A 17,420-nucleotide genomic window follows, 5' to 3' on the forward strand; every position below is an offset into this window, starting at 1 on the left:
AAAAAACTGGCCTGCAGTGAGAAGGAATGAAACAGCAGAGTATATGTGGCTTAGACTTAGAGCATGAACTCTAGGACTAGAATGTCTAAGACTGAGTCCCTTTGGTTTCCTCATCGGTAAAATGGGGATAATAATAGTACTATTGTATAGGGTTGTTGTGAGAATTAAATGAACTTCTTTATATAAAGTATTTGGAATGTATAGGTTCTAAAAACTCAGTATGTATTAGTTATTATTAGTGTGTTCCCCACAAATATATGCATTCCTTTTCCCCCTTCTCCCTATATAACTACATTATAGTTTTTACTGTACAGCATTTAATGTTTATATTATTCTGACTATAACCGTTATCCATAGCTGAGCCATGTAATATGATATTTCCTTTTGTATATGAATTTCAGCTTTCTCTGAGGTTAATAAATGTCTCAGGTTTACAGTTGTTCCTTTTCTATAAATCTATTATCAATTACTCCCCAATCTCTGCTAAAAGTTTATAAATCTCTTAAAAGTTTCAAATACATCAAGTACTCTAATATCTTCACATGACTCCTACAACCCTTCATCCACTGGCTCTTCTCTGGACCCATTACTTTCTAAACCTGTTGCAAGATTTAAGAATAGAACACTTAAAAGCTCATGATGCTCTGTGTGCATGGGCAATACTTATGAACAGGTGGACTTTATAGGAGGGTGATCTGGCCAATTCAGTGGGAAATTCCGACTTAGTTTGAAGTCTATTGTCTTTGAGTCTGGTTAGAGAAGAACTGTCTTGTGTCCTTCCTAGAGGATGTGAGCCTGGCTGCCCGGGTTCTGAAAGACAGGTGGAAGGAGGAAGATGGCAGTCTCACCATTCAGTGTGTGGACTTTGACATAATTGTTGTGTTTTCAACATGGCAACCTCATCCTTAACTACATCCGATGTCCATCTATCCAGAGTCTCTCTAATTGGACCTCAAAAAGATAAAACTCTATAGACTTCTGCTGTGGTTGGGGAGAGGCAGTCACCTGGATACTCTGAGTGGAAGGCATTAGGGGACCTAATACTACTCATACATAACTTCTAACCAGGGCTTCTGTTCATCTCCATGTTAAGAAGTATAGCCCGTCAACTCCTAAAGCTTTTTGCATTTCTGTGGTGCATTAGACTTGCTTCTGGGCTTCTTAGATTTAAGAATCAATTTACCATCCAAATCACACACTTCTGAGAGGACACTATTAATAATTATAGCATCACAGTGGATGTAATCTGTACTAACCTGGGCAAATCAGGACCATGACCCTAGGATTCATCCGGCTGCTTTCTAGCATGTAAACTTTTGTTGCCATGGCCTTGTTAGTTCTTTTTGTTCTGACAGCAGCATGGCCACTGATGGTAGCCCAGTGTGGCATCTTATGTCTAACATTGAGATATTCTCTCTTTGGCCTCAAATGCAAAAATTTCAGGGAAGAAACATAATGTGCCAGCTAAGATCGGATACCCATCCCAGGTCAGCCAGCGTGGCTGGGCCAAGTGGGGCGTGTGGGGTTGCTGATTTGTATAAAACCAGGTTCAGCCTCCCCCATAGCCATTTATGAGAGAAGAGGCTGGAGCCAGTGTCTGGGAGTAGGGGATAGTCCTGTAGATTTCCTCAACAGTAACTTGGCCAAATCAATATGACATTTGTGATGGATTTAAGAAGTAAAACTGAAAAGGTTGGGACTCAGTACCGTACTGTTTCTGCTAAAATATAAATGTACAACTTTTTCTAGTGATAACATAAGTGACAGTTTGGAAGACCTAACATTTAAAGACTGCTCCCTTTCTGCCTGTTCTGCATAATCATTTACATAGATTTACATATGTTAGAACCTGAGTTGTCTTCCTCTTCTGCATCAGACTTAAGCTATTTTATTTTCTGTAGGATAGCTTTATCCTTACCCTTCCTAATCTGATCTAAAATCGCCAAGAAGATACTATTATTGAAGCACAGAATTTTGAAATGTTTGTGGTAGAAAAGGCCTTAGAGCCTATTTCATTTATAATTCACAAAAAATTTGACTTTGCTTATTAGTTCCGTGAGTTGCTCCTTCAACATGAGGTGTCCATGGTCAAATAACTTTGAAAAATGCTGTGTACTGCTGTATACTCCCCTCCTGGAGATTCTGTGTGCGTTTGCCTGTTAAGGGGTTTGAGAAGTCCTGCAACAAAGAAAACTAGCAGCTTCCTCAGCTCCTCAGCCATTTAACAAGGAACCCTGTTTTCATTATAAGCATGCCAAGTAATAATGTTCCATGGGACATACTTTGGAAAATAATCCAACCATCCTATTTTATGAATGAAGAAACGAAGTTCATGAAGAGACTGCAGTTAAGATTTTCCGAAGGTAATGCCAGGAAGGATTAGCATTGTTTCCAGTTATTCTTGGGAGCTTACGTTGGTCAAGGGCTCGTGAGAATATAGTATCTCCCCCCTCTTCCTCTTGCTTAATTCTCTCACCCACTTGAACAAGGTTCACCTTTTTATCCATAATGTCTTAGGTCACATCATGAAGGTGAATTGGAGCACAAGATAACCATCATATGTAGAAACATCAATGTCAGCTCCCTTTCTCTAGATCAGAACCAACATACTTTGATTACAACAAGTTATTTTAACAAATATTTTAGAGTTCCCCTTTTTATCCTCCTGAAATGAAATGTATAGCTCCTTAACCTACCTATATTTAAAAATCAATGTAATATTCAACTATAATATAAAGCAGGAATAAAATAATAGTATTTTATAATAACATATTTTAATATAGAAATATCTAGGCCAACTCTAAAGATACAATGAACTGTTCAGTTCCTCTTCTATGTAGAATCATCATGAATGTAATGGCTACAAATACAAATCAATAATAAATATCTTATACCAGCTACTGAGAAGTAAGTTGAGTAGCCTAATTTTCCAAACTGGTAAATTTTAAGTGCTTTAAATTAATTCAATTCATTTAATTTTCATAATGATCCCACTTAGGTATGATTAATATCCCCATTTTATACATGGGGAAACTAAGAGAAGATAAGTAACTTGTTCAGCAACTATTTAGTAGTAAGTTACAGCCCAGTCAATGAACCCGGGCAGTGCAGCTGCCGAACTTGTACTCACAGGTTCTGTGACTGTCATCTGAAGGACTCAGAAACTGAGTCACTTGGGCATTTTCTACATAGAACACAGCTAATGGAAGGTGACTTCGGATCCTGGAAACCAAAAGGAAAACAGACCAGAGTCTCTCTTTGCTGATGCTTTACTGTCTACCCTGGAGAATGACAGAGAGGGAGAGGAGAGTGTTGGGACCAGCCTCGGACCCAGATGCCCTGCTCCTGGGACCTGCCAGAGTGAACTGTTCAGAGAGCAGAGACAGGAAACAGCCCAGGCTTCATTTTTATTCTTCCTCATGTTCCTCTAGCCCTTGCCAAAAGCATAAGCCAACCATGGACTATGCCATCTAGCAACTTCTCATAATGGACCCAGAACTGAAAAGGAAGGGAGCTGAAAAAAACTGAAAGAGACACAGTACCTCTGGGGCTGCAGGCTGGGAAGTGAGGCTTGGGACTTCCCTCCTGCCCTGCAGCCTGACTGAGAATCTGCTCTTCCTCTAAGAGTGATTGTGCTAATAATCAGATAGGCCTCTGGGTTGCAAAACCCACTTATCTCTGCTCCATCCTCTGAAAGGGCGAGGTTCTGACTAAGGGTAGTCTCCTTGGAGTAACTTAAAAAGACAGTTTGGATTAATGCTCTGGGGTCTGTTCCAGCTCATTGCTCATCACCCCACAGTGTGTTTGCTCTTAGCAAATCTGCTCCAAACAAATTATGTGTTCTCTGAGGTTTAGTATTTAATAATGATGTAACTAACATGTATTAAGGGCCTACTATATGCCAGGCAGGAGAAGGCAATGGCACCCCACTCCAGTACTCTTGCCTGGAAAATCCCATGGACGGAGGAGCCTGGAAGGCTGAAGTCTCTGGGGTCGCTAGGAGTCGGACACGACTGAGCGACTTCACTTTCACTTTTCACTTTCATGCATTGGAGAAGGAAATGGTAACCCACTCCAGTGTTCTTGCCTGGAGAATCCCAGGGACGGGGGAGCCTGGTGGGCTGTTGTCTCTGGGGTAGCACAGAGTTGAACACGACTGAAGTGACTTAGCATAGCATACGCCAGGCAAAGCACTGAGTTCTTTTTTTTTTTTTTTTTTGACTGTGTCAGGTCTTAGTTGCGGAATGTGGGCGTAGTTGCTCTGTGGCATGTGGGATCTTAGTTCCCTGACCAGGGATTGAACCTGCATCCCCTGGATTGGAAGGTGATTCTTAATCACTGGACCACCAGGAAAATCCCAAGCACTGAGTTCTTCGCATGCTTTATCTCATTGAATCCTGACAATCCTGTGAGATAATTATGCTCATAACCCTATTTATGGGTAAGTGGAAAGTTTACATTTAGGTGCCCAAGTCAGACAGAAGAGAGCTGAGTCAAACCCAGGTTGCTTCATTGCCAGCTTGTCTGTTCTGAAGGAACTAAGAAGAATAGGCCTGAGATTATACTTGAGGAAGAGGTAAACTGTTACAAGTGTACTAGGACAAACCTAGATTCCTAGGATTTCTTTCCTTCACCATGGGACTTCTACTCTAATTCTCCTGATTAGCAGATATTCAATAGTTACTCAGTGTGGTAAGGGAGCAGCCAAAGAGATCTTTCTGAAATGCAAATCTGAAGACCTGTCCTCAGCTAACATTTTTTTCAAAGGTTCCCTGTGGTCCCTAAGATAAAGGCCAGGCTCCCTAGCATGACAGGCAGGTCCTTTATAATCTGGACCCCTTTGGACTTTATAACTCTCTCTCCTGTACTTCCCCCCAGGAGCCCTGAGAACCTCGCACCAACCCCACATAGTCAGTGTAATATTTCTTGCCTCCAGATATTTGTCCATACTGTTCCTTACGCCTCAAATGCCTTCTCCTGCCCCAACCTGTCCATCTGATAAACTTGTATTCATCCTTTAGAACTCTAAATGTTAAATGTTCTGGTCTTTGTAAAAAGCCTATCCTGATTTCTCAGGCAAATTTAGTCCTCCTTTTTCCAGGCTCTACAGTAGTTTATGTATCAGCTCAGTAGATATTGCACTTCTGTGTTCACCTCTGTTGTCGACAGGCGGCAGCCCCTGAACACACTGATTTTATATATATATATATTTTTTTTTTTTTTTAAAGAAAATGTGGTAAAGGGACTTGCCTGGTGGCCCAGTGGCTGAGAGTCTGTGCTTCCAACGCAGAGGCCCTGGTCAGGGAACTAGATCTCACATGCCGCAACTAAAGACTAAAGATCCCTCATGTTGCAGCAAAGATTGAAAATGCCACAACTAAGACCCAGTGCAACAAATAAATGAATAATTTTTTAAATGTAGTAAATATACATGACACACACAGCACATCAGTAGCATTAAGTACATTCACATTTTTGTACTACAACCACTGGCATCCCTCTGCAGGACTCTTTGTCTCATAAAACGGAAACCATGTACCCATTAAATGCTAACTCTTCCCCCTCCTTCAGCCCCTTCCAATCTAGGGATTGAACCCAGGATCTTCCCAACCCAGGGATCAAACCAAGGTCTCCTGCATTGCGGGCAGATTCTTTACCAGCTGAGCCACCAGGGAAGCCCAACAATACTGGAGTTGGTAGCCTATCCCTTCTCCAGGAGATCTTCCCAATGCCAGGAATCGAACCAGGGTCTCCTGCATTGCAGGTGGATTCGTTACCAACTGAACTGCCAGGGAAGCCCACCCTTCAGCCCCTAGCAATCTCTGTCCTGTCCATCTCTGTGAATCTGACTACTTTTCCACTCACTCTTATATTCCCCAAATCTGGCACATTGCTTTGCACAGAATAACACTTAATAAATGTCTGTTAAGAGAGTGCATGGAATCTTTTGTCTAAGATGCATGGAGCAATACATGTCTTAAATTTCTTTATACCCGCCTTTGCAACAAATAGACTGCTTAGATCTTAAACTGGAAATTCTGGTGCTTCCTAACTTGTCCAGTGTTCACCTTTCCCCAGATCAGAAGTTGCCCAAATAGGTGTTCTCGTTAGGAGGGAGTTTTACCTTCCTTACTCAGAAACACCTACAGTTTTCATTGCAGTTGGGTTGTAGACATGCTGTCCCCAGATCAGCTGGGAGGAGTCCTGAGGCATGGTGACAGAAAGAACACTGACAAGCAGCCAGAGCTGGCTGCATTTGAAAACTTGGCTTCACACACTCACACACACTTATGTATGTGTGTGTATGTATACGTTGCTGTCAAAATTGTAGCATATGTGTTTTCCTTACTTCCTCCCATCTGAGCAGAGGTTTTTTGCTGTAATTACAGTTAACCTAGTAATGGAGGCAGCTGCATGCATTTTTGGGGAGCCTATAACTTTCTCTGTCTTCAGAGTTGCATTCAAAAAATAAAAAAGAATTATATTCCAATGTACATGTTTAAGAACAAATTTTTTAAATATTTCAGGAAAAAAGATGCAGTATTAATTTGTGGATCAAAATGTTTTTGACCCAGTCCCCTTGCTAGAAAATGCAAAATCTAGTAGTTGATAGTTAAGAAAATTCTATAAAGTGCAACAGGTCATGTCTTGATCCCATCACCCTTGCTCTTGGCACTTGGATTTTTCATGGCCAAAGTTGTCATAGTGAGCCTTCTTTGGAAACCATGACATGTCTCTTACGGAAATAGCAACCCACTCCTGGGAAATGGATTGCTTGGGGAAATTTCATGGGATGCCTGGGAAATCCCATGGCCAGAGGAACCTGGCAGCCTGCTCTTTGGGGTTACAAAGAAGTTGGACATGATTTAGTGACTAAACAACAACGGCAACACCCAGTATTTTTGCCTAACATGTTGCATCGCTATATCCTGGCTGCTCGTTAGAGTCACCTGGAGAGCATAAAAAGAAATTAAAAAAAAAATTCTTTTAAGCCTTTAACGCCATACCCCTAATATTCTGATTCTTAGGTGTGAAATGGGGGCCCACACATTTTCATAGTTCTCCAGGGGATTGTAATCTGCAGCAGAGGTAGAGAATCACTGTGTTAGAATGGTGTTGTTGCTCAGAGGCAGAGTCTGGGCTGTGTAGCAATACTTAAGCATTGGTGGGCAGGTTGCTTTTTCTGCTCTAGTCCATGCCGTATATATATGAACACATACTACCAACCCCGCCAGGACTTCAGTCACTATGGTTTTCTCTGACCTGTTGGTGTAACTATAACCTTTTCTTCCTGAGGCATTTTGCACAGAGCGCTGAATTCCACTAGTGTGTGTGCATGCCTACTCAGTCGCCCAGTCGTGTCCGACTGTTTGCCCACCAGGCTGTAGCCCACCATGGACTGTAGCCCACCAGGCTCCTCTGTCCTTGGAATTTTCCAGGCAAGAATACTGGAGTGCCAGTTCCTCCTCCAGGGGATTTCCCAGCCCGGGGATTGAAACCACGTCTTCTGCATTGACAGATGGATTCTTTAACCTCTGAGCCATCTAGGAAGCCTGAATTCCACTAGGCAGACCCTCTAACCAGGGGTCCCCAACCTCCAGAATCTAATGCCTAGTGATCTGAGGTGGAGCTGATGTAGTAATAATAGAAATAAAGTGCACAATAAACGTAGTGCACTTGAATCATCCTGCAACCATCCCCCAAAACCCCAGTCCATGGAAAAACTGTCTTCCACGAAACTGGTCCCTGATGCCAAAAAGGTTGAGGACTGCCCTGGGTTGGGAAGATCCTCTGGAGAAGGAAATGGCAACCCACTCCAGTACTCTTTCCTGGAAAATTCCATGGACTGAGGAGCCTGGTAGGCTATAGTCCATGGGGTCGCAAAGAGTCGGGACACGACTGAGCAACTTCACTTTCACCTTACGGGGAGTGGCCTGCACTTTACTGATGGCCAGTCAAGCTGGACATGAGGCTATATGAGCCACAGGAGCCTGGGGTGCTGTGAGATGCCCCAAGCTAAGCAGTGCCCCAGAGGAAACCCACCACCTGTAGTCAGCCAGTAACCTAGCTGCTGTTCCTCCTCTTCCCTAGCCAGGCCTCATCCAAATCAGCTGCTTTGAAAGTGCAGGAAAAAGGTCAGATTCTCTCCAGAGCATCCGCCTGTGTGTTGGATTTCCTAGTAAGAGCAGGGTTTGTAGTGAGACCTGATGGATGCAGATTTGAATTCTAGCTGTGTCCTTGACCAAATCACTGCTGCTGCTACTAAGTCGCTTCAGTCGTGTCCGACTTTGTGCGACCCCAGAGACGGCAGCCCACCAGGCTCCCCCGTCCCTGGGATTCTGCAGGCAAGAACACTGGGTGGTTGCCATTTCCTTCTCCAATGCATAAAAGTGAAAAGTGAAAGTGAAGTCGCTCAGTTGTGTCCGACTCCTAGCGACCCCATGGACTGCAGCCTACCAGGCTCCTCCGTCCATGGGATTTTCCAGGCAAGAGTACTGGAGTGTGGTGCCATTGCCTTCTCCGAGCAAATCACTAAACCTCTCTAAATCCCCTTTCCCTATTTTGTCAACTGGGCCTCATAACACCTACCTCATAGGATTAAATGAGATAATGCGCATGAATGGCTTAGCAGTGACTGAAGCTAGTAAACACTCAGTGAATGGTAGTAGTGAGCCTTGACAGGCGCTGTCTAATCCCAGGTGGGAAGCATGAGTGTAGAAAAGGCGCAGGCCGGTTCTCCCTCGGCAGGGTGTCTGCATGGGAAGCTTCGAGGGCCAAGAAAAATGAAGCCCTTTTCCCCCAGATGCGGTAATTGAGTACAGTTTGAAAGCTGGGATTGTAATCCCCTTCCACAGACAAAGCGCCCCATCTCCTCTCCTGCGAGCAGCAGCTTGCTGCCTCTGCACATCCTCCGGCCATTTTTTCCTGCCTTCTTTGTTCTATTTCCATGCCTGTGGGGATGTAGGAAAACTGCTGCCTTCCTCAGGTTGCTATTTAAAGACATTCTGAGAGATGCTGCCACTGCTGCTCCTAGCGCCACCACGGCAGCTGCTCCAGTCCCTGCCACAGTGAGTGAACAGCCCCAGTGCCTACTTTTTGTTTGGGATCCCTGAACTGTTACCTCTCCCAGGGGTTCACTGTAAAGCCCGTCTTAGTCTTTGCCCCTCACTTGCCCAGCCTGTCTACATCCCTGTAGCATTTTGAGCACATCACTAGTTACAAATTTCCCCTTATTCTTCAATGAAAATCATGCCTGATATCCCCTCATCCCCTCCTCACCCACCATCTCCACCTTGCACTTGAGATGCCCTTCTTATTTAATAGCCAGACACAACCCAGAAAGGGTAAAAATGCCGTTTATTTCTAGGCCTAGCAGAGAAAAATATTTTAAGAATAAAAGGTTTTGAAAAGCTCAGTAACCTCCAGCATTAATAAGAATGCCGCCCTGAACTTCAGCATGTTTGAGATGATCTGTCAGGCACAGATAGGAATCTCTCAGCCATTAGTAATCCTGTCTTTCTCTGCTGACCCACCCAGTGCTTTTCAATGAAGTGTCTCAAAAGCCAGGTCTTTCTGTTTGAATTGGGCCTGATTTCTTTTTCATAGAGCCATCAAAGTGAAGTTTTAGGTTTTATCAGTAAAGCATTTATCCTTCTTTGGACCGAACTTCCTCAGTAATGTTCAGATTATCTGCCTCCATCCTGCTTCCCCAGTTTACTTTGTTTCCTGCCTATTATCCCAGGGAGACCTCAGAGCTGGGCTGCTCTCTGCTTGCCCAGAAGAGCCCTTGCTGGTGCTCTCAGCTCTGTGCAGGGTGCGCACTGTGTTCCCGACCACCAGAACTCAACTCTGGCCCCGATCCCATGCTCAGGCTGCATCAGTCCTGTTTCCCCTCTCTTACAGCCCTCCCCTTGTCTTCTGACTCTCCTCCATTTATTCATCTTCCTGACTGCTTCTTCTTTGGCTCCTGCTCTCTCTTTTTCATTTTCAGAGCTGAGCCTTTCCCCTTATTTTCTTAGCCCCTGGGTGGTAAATCCAATTACCTCAATGTCAGAATAATAGTACCACTGACACTTTGAATTATTGATCACCACACTGTGATAGCAAAGTACCCTCACCTGCATTATCTCTTTTGCTCTCACAGTAAACTTGTAAGGTAGGCAATATATGTGCTTATGTCCCCCACTCCTAGTAGTGAAAGTAATAACCACTTGGAGAGGCAGGATAATCTAGTGGTTAATAAAGAGCATTGACTCAAATCCAGACAGCCAGGGTGTGAATCCTGCCTCCTTCTGTCACCAGCTGTGTGGACAAATTGGAGATAATAGTACCTCTCTCGTGGTGTTGTGAGGATTCAGTGAGTTACTAGAGATAAATTGCCTGGAACCACATCTGGCACATAATAGATATTATGTGGAGATTAGCTGTTGTTATCACATGTTCATTCATTCTTATGTTCGTCAAAGATTCTTACCTGCCAGGCTCTGCTTGCGGTCTCAGTGATGCAAGAGCAGCAAGATGGACGCAATCTGGCCTCAGAGCTGTCTCAGTATTTTTAAAAATATTTATTTGGCTGCGCCTGGTCTTAGTTGGACAGCACATGGGATCTTCAGTCTTCGTTGCAACATGCAGAAACTTTAGTTGCGACAAGCGGGATCTAGTTCCCTGACTGTGGATGGAACCTGGGCCGCCTGCATTGGGAACTCAGTCTTAGTCACTGGATCACCAGGGAAGTCCCGAGATCACAGTATTAGTGCCACCTGTGCAGCTGCCACCACGTGCAAATCCTTGCGCTTGGATCTTTACAAATAGCAATTCTCACAACAGCTTTAAAAGGAGGCAGTGTTATTCCCATCCTGAGAGGAAATCTTTGGTGTTCCAAAAGCCCAAGTGGTTTGCTCAGGATTCCCTAGCTGGTAATTGGGGTGCCAGGATTCACTTCACTGAGTTCACCTGCCAGCAGACCATTAGGTTCGACTCTGCATGTCTGTCTCCCCCAGTCAGTGGTGAGCTCCTGAGGGTTGGAGCTGGCCCTCAGCACCCAGCTTGCTGAGCTCAGTCTCCTGCACACATTCGGGAAATGTTGGCCAGCTTGTGCTCTCTTGTGGATGCTTGACTCTGTCCCATAACTAGTCTCTTCTGATCTCGCTCATTTCCCTCAGACATCAAGCTGACCTTGGTTCTTGGTTTTAATTTATTTGGCCGCACCAGGTCTTAGTTGCAGCATGTGGGATCTTTAATCTTAGTTTTGGTATGCAGAATCTTTAGTTGTGGCATTCAAACCCTTAATTGTGGCAAGTAGATTCTAGTTCCTTCACCAGCTGTCGACCCTGGGTCCTCTGCATTGGGAGCATGCAGTCTTAGCCACTGGACACCAGGGAAGTCCCCAAACATTGGTTTTAACATGGAAGCACAGGGGTCAAGATGAGGATTCTCAGAGGTTGACCTGACTTCCTCATGCCACACCTGATGCTTATTTCAGCCTGTCTTTAAACGTAGTTGGATTCTGGGGTCGCCTCGTCTTCTGGGCCCCAGTCAGAAAATTTTTTTGTCTGCAAGGTCAGTATCCAGCCACCAACTCCAGTTCACTTATTTCTCATGTCAGATCCTGCCTTTTATTTCAATGTCTGACTTCCCTGTTCTTTGTCTGCTTTTGTCTTTGTGCTCAGCACTTATTGCTTAACCACAAAAGGAATCACAATTCTTCTAGCTCTATAGAAGACTGAATTTCTAAATACAGTTAGTGTGTGCTAGCATTTAAGTTTTTAATCCTTTCATATTTAGTAATCCATTTTTTCCTTAAATATTCCAAAAATATAGATGGAAAGTCCTCCTCTAGATTACGCTTTCTGGAATTCTTATTTCTGTAAATGTCTCATCTGTGGCCATTTGTATGTCTTACTGATCTCACATAATAATACAAAAGAATAGTAATTTCACTTACTTTAGTTTCATTTGTAAAATCACCTGGAAGTGTGACTTTTAAAATAATTTTTAAATGTAAATGAATACTAATTGCTAAATGTATTTACTCATGGAGTTTGTGTTAGGTAATTTGACTAGAGACTTTTTTCCTTCCTGTTTCCCAGATATTCTGGGTTGTGGTTATATTGTCTTTATAATCAAATATATAAATAAGCTTAGAAATTAAAGTGAAGAAAGCAATTCGCCATGTATTTCTTCTTTTGATCTTAACACAGAGATATAACCACCACTCTGGGCGTGTTTGGGGTCAAGCTCATTGAAAGAGTCAAACAGTTTTCCTGGTTTTCCATTGAAAAGGCACCTGTGCGCCCAAGGCAGTCTTTTGCTCACACAGTCCCTTTTCAGAGGGTCGTGCCTCATCTGGCTTTTCTAAGCCATGTCTAACCCTGAAGACTGCCTGTGTCCCTGAAGCATCAGCTTTGTGCGCTCCAGGGAACTGGCCCCTGCAAGGGCGAGGGTGGAGGGGGGAGAGGAATTGTGTGTGTTGCACCCACACTCTACATTCTTTTCTAAAAACCACCTGAACCCCATCCCTTTCCAAAGAGCTTTTAGACTAGGAATCCGGGTACTTCTTGAAGCCATCCCTGACCCACCCTACTCACACCCTCCACCACCTCTCCCTAGAGTCCTGGGGCCTTGCTGCGTGGGGCGATGAGAGCAGGTGTGTTGAACTCTTAATGAGAGGTTTCCTCTGTGGGATTGCCTATATCCTGCCCACCACAGAGGCTCCTGTGAGTAACTTTACCTTTGAACTCTCCTTGTATTCAGCCCCTGATCCACGGGATTTGGTGACAATCCCTGGCTGGCGGAAAGCTTTGATCCTTGGGGAGTCCGGAGGAAGTCCTGTGATGTGTGGGATCCTCAGCGCTATAGGGATTGGGGAGAAGTCTCAGGGCGGGTTGCTGAGACAGACCCATTAATTAAGAAGGAGCCTTTTTCCTAACACTCAGTTACCTAAAAAAGGAGATCCGGTAACTGATAACAAAGGACTCAGCACCCCTCAAGTATGAAGTGGTGTTCGCACAAGCATTATTGTTGTTTTAAGGACACAGCAGTGCCAAGAAAAAATTCCTACCCACACCAGGAAAGAAAAAGCACCCTAGCGACCAGAATGCCTTACAACTCTCCTTTTTAACAAAGAAAAGCTCGTCTTACTTTGTTTTTGTCTTCTTTTTAAAAATTGGAATACAATTGCTTTACCGTGTTGTTTTCGTTTTCTCCTGTACAGTGAAGTAAATCAGCCGTATGCATACATATATGCCCTCCCTCCTGGACTTCCCTCCCACTCTCCCCATCACACCCCTTTAGGTCATGACAAAGCAATGAGCTGAGCTCCCTGTGCTGTACCACAGCTTCCCACTATCTGTTTTACACATGGTCATGTATATATGTCAATCCAAATCTCCCATTAGGAGGCTCTAGCAAAAAATTTTTAAGATATTTCTGACTAGGTGAAAGAAGAAAAAGAGATGACCTTATAATAAACAATGGGAACACTAGAATTTCTGTATAAGAGACACTGGGCTATAATCCATTAAAGAGCGTGTTGGGAGATTTGTCTTTAAGCTTTATTCACAAACAGGCATGCTGGTTTGCTTAGACTCTGCATTTATTTGAGGTGGTTTGAGGGTGAGGGGACAGACAGTAAAACTTCCCCTGGCCACTCTGTGGTGCCACCCATTGGCTACAAATAAAAGTCAGAGCGAAGGCCTTTTCGCATGGCAGGGAAATGTTCCTCCTCACCTCCACAGGCAGAAACCACTTCCTTTGCTTCCGTGGAATCACGTACACTTATCTCTTAGACTGAGGATCACACCGTCCAGTGTGCGTGTCTGCCTCCCTGCTGGGCTATAGCTGCTGGAGGGTGGGGTTTGTACATTATTCACCTTTTATCACCAGCACACTGCCTGGGCTCGAAGTAGGCCCTCAATAACGATTATTGAATGAGTGAGTAAGCATGAGGCAATCGCTGCAGGGAGTCATCCTCTTTCCAGAATCGTCTCTCCTTTTCACACTGGCAGCCCTGGGGAGGGAGAAAGCTAAGTTATGAGAGGGCAGCAAGCAATAGTGCCAGAGTCAGACACCGACCTGCGCCTCATGACCCAGCAGCTCCGGACAACATGGAGACAACTGCACAGCAGAGGTGCGGTGCCATCTTTGTGGACTTTGCCTGTAGGATTCAGGCATTTAATGCCGAGACATTGGGCAAAGAGCAGAGAGAGTTGTCTGTAGGGCCAAGTGCGTAATATGTGGGGCCCAGTGCAAAATGAAAATGCAGGGTCACTTGTTTAAAAAAAAAAACAAAACAAGGAGAAAGTACCATTCAGGGTTTTTAAATATCAAGTTGTTTTCCTTTCTTCCACAGTCTCTCTGTCCTTTGACTTGTCAAGGTGTTTATTATTTGCTGTTAACACTGTTCTTTTTTCTTTTTTTTTTAACACTGTTCTAAGTTGAGACCCTTTTATGTGTTAGACCATTAGCATGGATTTTACTGAACATCTTTATATTGTGTGATGCCAATTTCAAATGTTTAACTCATTTAAACCCACACATGTTTAACTTATATGTGGGATCACCAAAATTATACAGTTTGTATTCTGTAGCTGGTACATGCATATGTACCAGCTACATATGCATAACAGTGCATATGTAGCAGAACAGTGGAAAGTCTGCACAAAATTAACTGGTTTTATTTCACATCTTGATACATGCTCATCTTACCAACACCCTTTATCTTCAGTTTACTGATGGATAAGAAAAAGGTGAAAGAACAAGAACAAGAACTGTGTTTCCTTCTGTGTCATCATTTTCAGCATAGATGGCTGGCTAACACGGGGAATCCACGCAGAGGATATGATGGATTCCTTCCTCATCCATGTTTCTTGGAAAGTCGTCGCCTGCTTACTATGTTTAAAGCGAGTGGTGGTTTCCACGAAAGTGTGGCCTGTGCAGGCTTTCAGTGCCTTCACTTTTCAGTCATGAATGTAAGAGATGCCCTCCCCTGGTAGAGGCTTCAGGACTAGCTGAACTCCCACGTGTCGTAGGTGCATCAGAGCTGAGCTCATGCAGCACCGGCAGGAATGGGAGACACACATATGGGGCAGATCTCCTCTGCTCACTCTCAGGTTCCTGTGTCCTTTTGAACTTCACTTATAAAATCAAGCTCAAATATGCAATTATTAAGTATCAGGTTGCAGCAGCAGACCATTAAACCAGGCACGGGGCCCTCTTGATCATGGGACCCTGTGTGGCTGCACAGGTCACACACCTGTGAGTCAGGCCTGGTTTCATGACACTGTTTCAGTAGATGTTCTCAGAATTTTTAGCTTTTACCAAGTGACAGACTGGCCAGGAATAGCATACATGTGTGCCTTCTCTCATTTATAAATAGTTTTTAGATACTTGCCATGTGCCAGTCATTTTATGAGACACTGTGATTACACCACAGTGTACAAGGCAAGACATGGCATCAGCATCAGTAGTACCTGTGAGCTAGTGAGGAAAATACATTTTTAGTTACACAGTGAGTGTTTAAATTCCAAGTGTGAGAGAGGCTACAGACGCAACTCTAGAAGGCTTACCTAGGTGGGAGCTAGGATGTGGCATTTCAGGTTGAGGGTGAGGAGGACTTGTAGTTGAAGAGAGAGCAACGGTGGTCTCCCAGGCTGAGGGAACAGCATAAGCAAAGGCCTTGAGCTGGGGAGGGGCTTTGCTCAGACAAGGAAAGAAGAAGGCCTTCACAGCTGGAGCCCAGGGACAAGAGGGAGACCAGCAGGTGGCCTAGGGAGCTGGTTTTGTGTCCCCCACCCCTTACCTACCTCCTTCCACTCTCCAGTGCCCATGCTGTTCGACAATATCAAATGATGGAGAGGGCTCTGTTTCTATTCTTTTGTTTTCTTTTCATTAATTTATGTATTTGACTGTCCTGGATCTTCAGTTGCAGCATAAGGAATCTTTTTTTGTTGTTGTTGGAGTATGTAGGATCTTTAGTTGAGGCATGCGAACTCTTAGTTGGAACATAAGGGATCTATTTCCCTGACCAGGGATTGAACCCAGGCCCCCTGCATTGGCAGCATGGAATCTTGGCCATCGGACCACCAGGGAAGTCCCTCATCCTCTGTTCTTTAGCAAGTTCAAGATTTGTGATGCTACATGCTTAGTGTACTTGGGTGGAATGTTCAGGGGATCGTGGGGCCAGATGTAAGTGTACTAGCTACCCACTGAATTAACCATTTCCCATCATTTTTGTTCACCATTTCCAATTCACTTCCTATTCCTAAAATATGACCTCTGTTTCCTCGAACCTCTTTTCACACACTTTCTGCTCTCAGGAACTTTCCATGTTCCGTTCTATATTGTCTTCGTTTACCGCCAGAGGGTAAGCAGACTCACCACCAGAGGGTAAGCTTTTAAAAGCAGGTTCTGTGTCTCCTTTACCTATTAAATAGCCTTAGGAAAATCTTTGTCTAGTAGTTAATCCAGTTCAAAAAAGGACTGTTTATTTTTAATAGATTTTTATATTCATAAAATACAATATTAAACTGGCACAAAAGGGTATGTAATCCCCCACATCTCTCTCCAGTTTCCCTTGCTGGAGGCAACCAGTATTTTGCAGAGATAATCTGTGTCTATTGTATATAAACTGTTATATATATATTTATTACATGGTTTTTATGAAAAGCCATAGAAGCGAAAGAATGAAAGAATTTCTCCATTCTCCTATTCCTTTTTTTTATCTATTAGAAAGATGCAAATTTAAAACAGCAAGGTGCTATTTTCCATTAATAAAGAGTTTGCAATACTTATGAGAATATGGGGAAATAGGAGTTTTCAAAGTGATAGGTAAAAATATAAATTATTACAACCTCTCTGGCCAGCTATCAAGATTTTTACTGCACATTACCCTTTGACCTTGTAATTCCATTTCTGGATATTTGTCCTGCAAATATACTTGTGCATGTCTGCAGATTAGGTATCAGAATGTTTATTGCAATAATTTTTGTAATAGGAAAAGATCTTCAAAATACATTGGGTGGAGTGGGAATCATGGTACTTAGCAGTGTAGCATATAATTCTGTGCTTTAAAAAGGGGAAGGGAAAAAAAGGCAGATATGCTTATAAACACCCAGAATATTTTGCACAATTAAGAATGATATCCTCTTAGAAGAGAAATTAGGAGTCTTGGTAGAAGAGAGACTTATTTTTTAATATGGTCTTCTTTATACTGTATTACCTCTTCAATAAAAATAAACAGGTAAGAACACAGACTCTGAAAGTTTAAAAACTGGTTCCTCCTTTCTTTAGCCAAATGATGTTGGGAGTTTACTTAACCCTCTAATCAACTCTTATTTCTTCATCTGTAAAGTGGGGCTAAAAACTTCCCTTTATACGACTGGCATAAAAATTAGATAATATAAAGAAAATATCTAGTATAG

The 17,420-nt window shown here is 43.4% G+C and overlaps 1 protein-coding gene across 2 annotated transcripts in view; it reads left to right on the plus strand.

Annotated features, from left to right (window-relative positions):
• TANGO6 (transport and golgi organization 6 homolog) overlaps positions 1 to 17,420 on the plus strand; it is a 184,462-nt gene that overhangs the window by 165,401 nt on the left and 1,641 nt on the right. The gene's annotated exons all lie outside the window — the stretch shown is intronic.

This window comes from Bos indicus, chromosome 18 (genome assembly GCF_029378745.1).
Source record: "Bos indicus isolate NIAB-ARS_2022 breed Sahiwal x Tharparkar chromosome 18, NIAB-ARS_B.indTharparkar_mat_pri_1.0, whole genome shotgun sequence".
Classification (NCBI taxonomy): Eukaryota; Metazoa; Chordata; class Mammalia; order Artiodactyla; family Bovidae; genus Bos; species Bos indicus.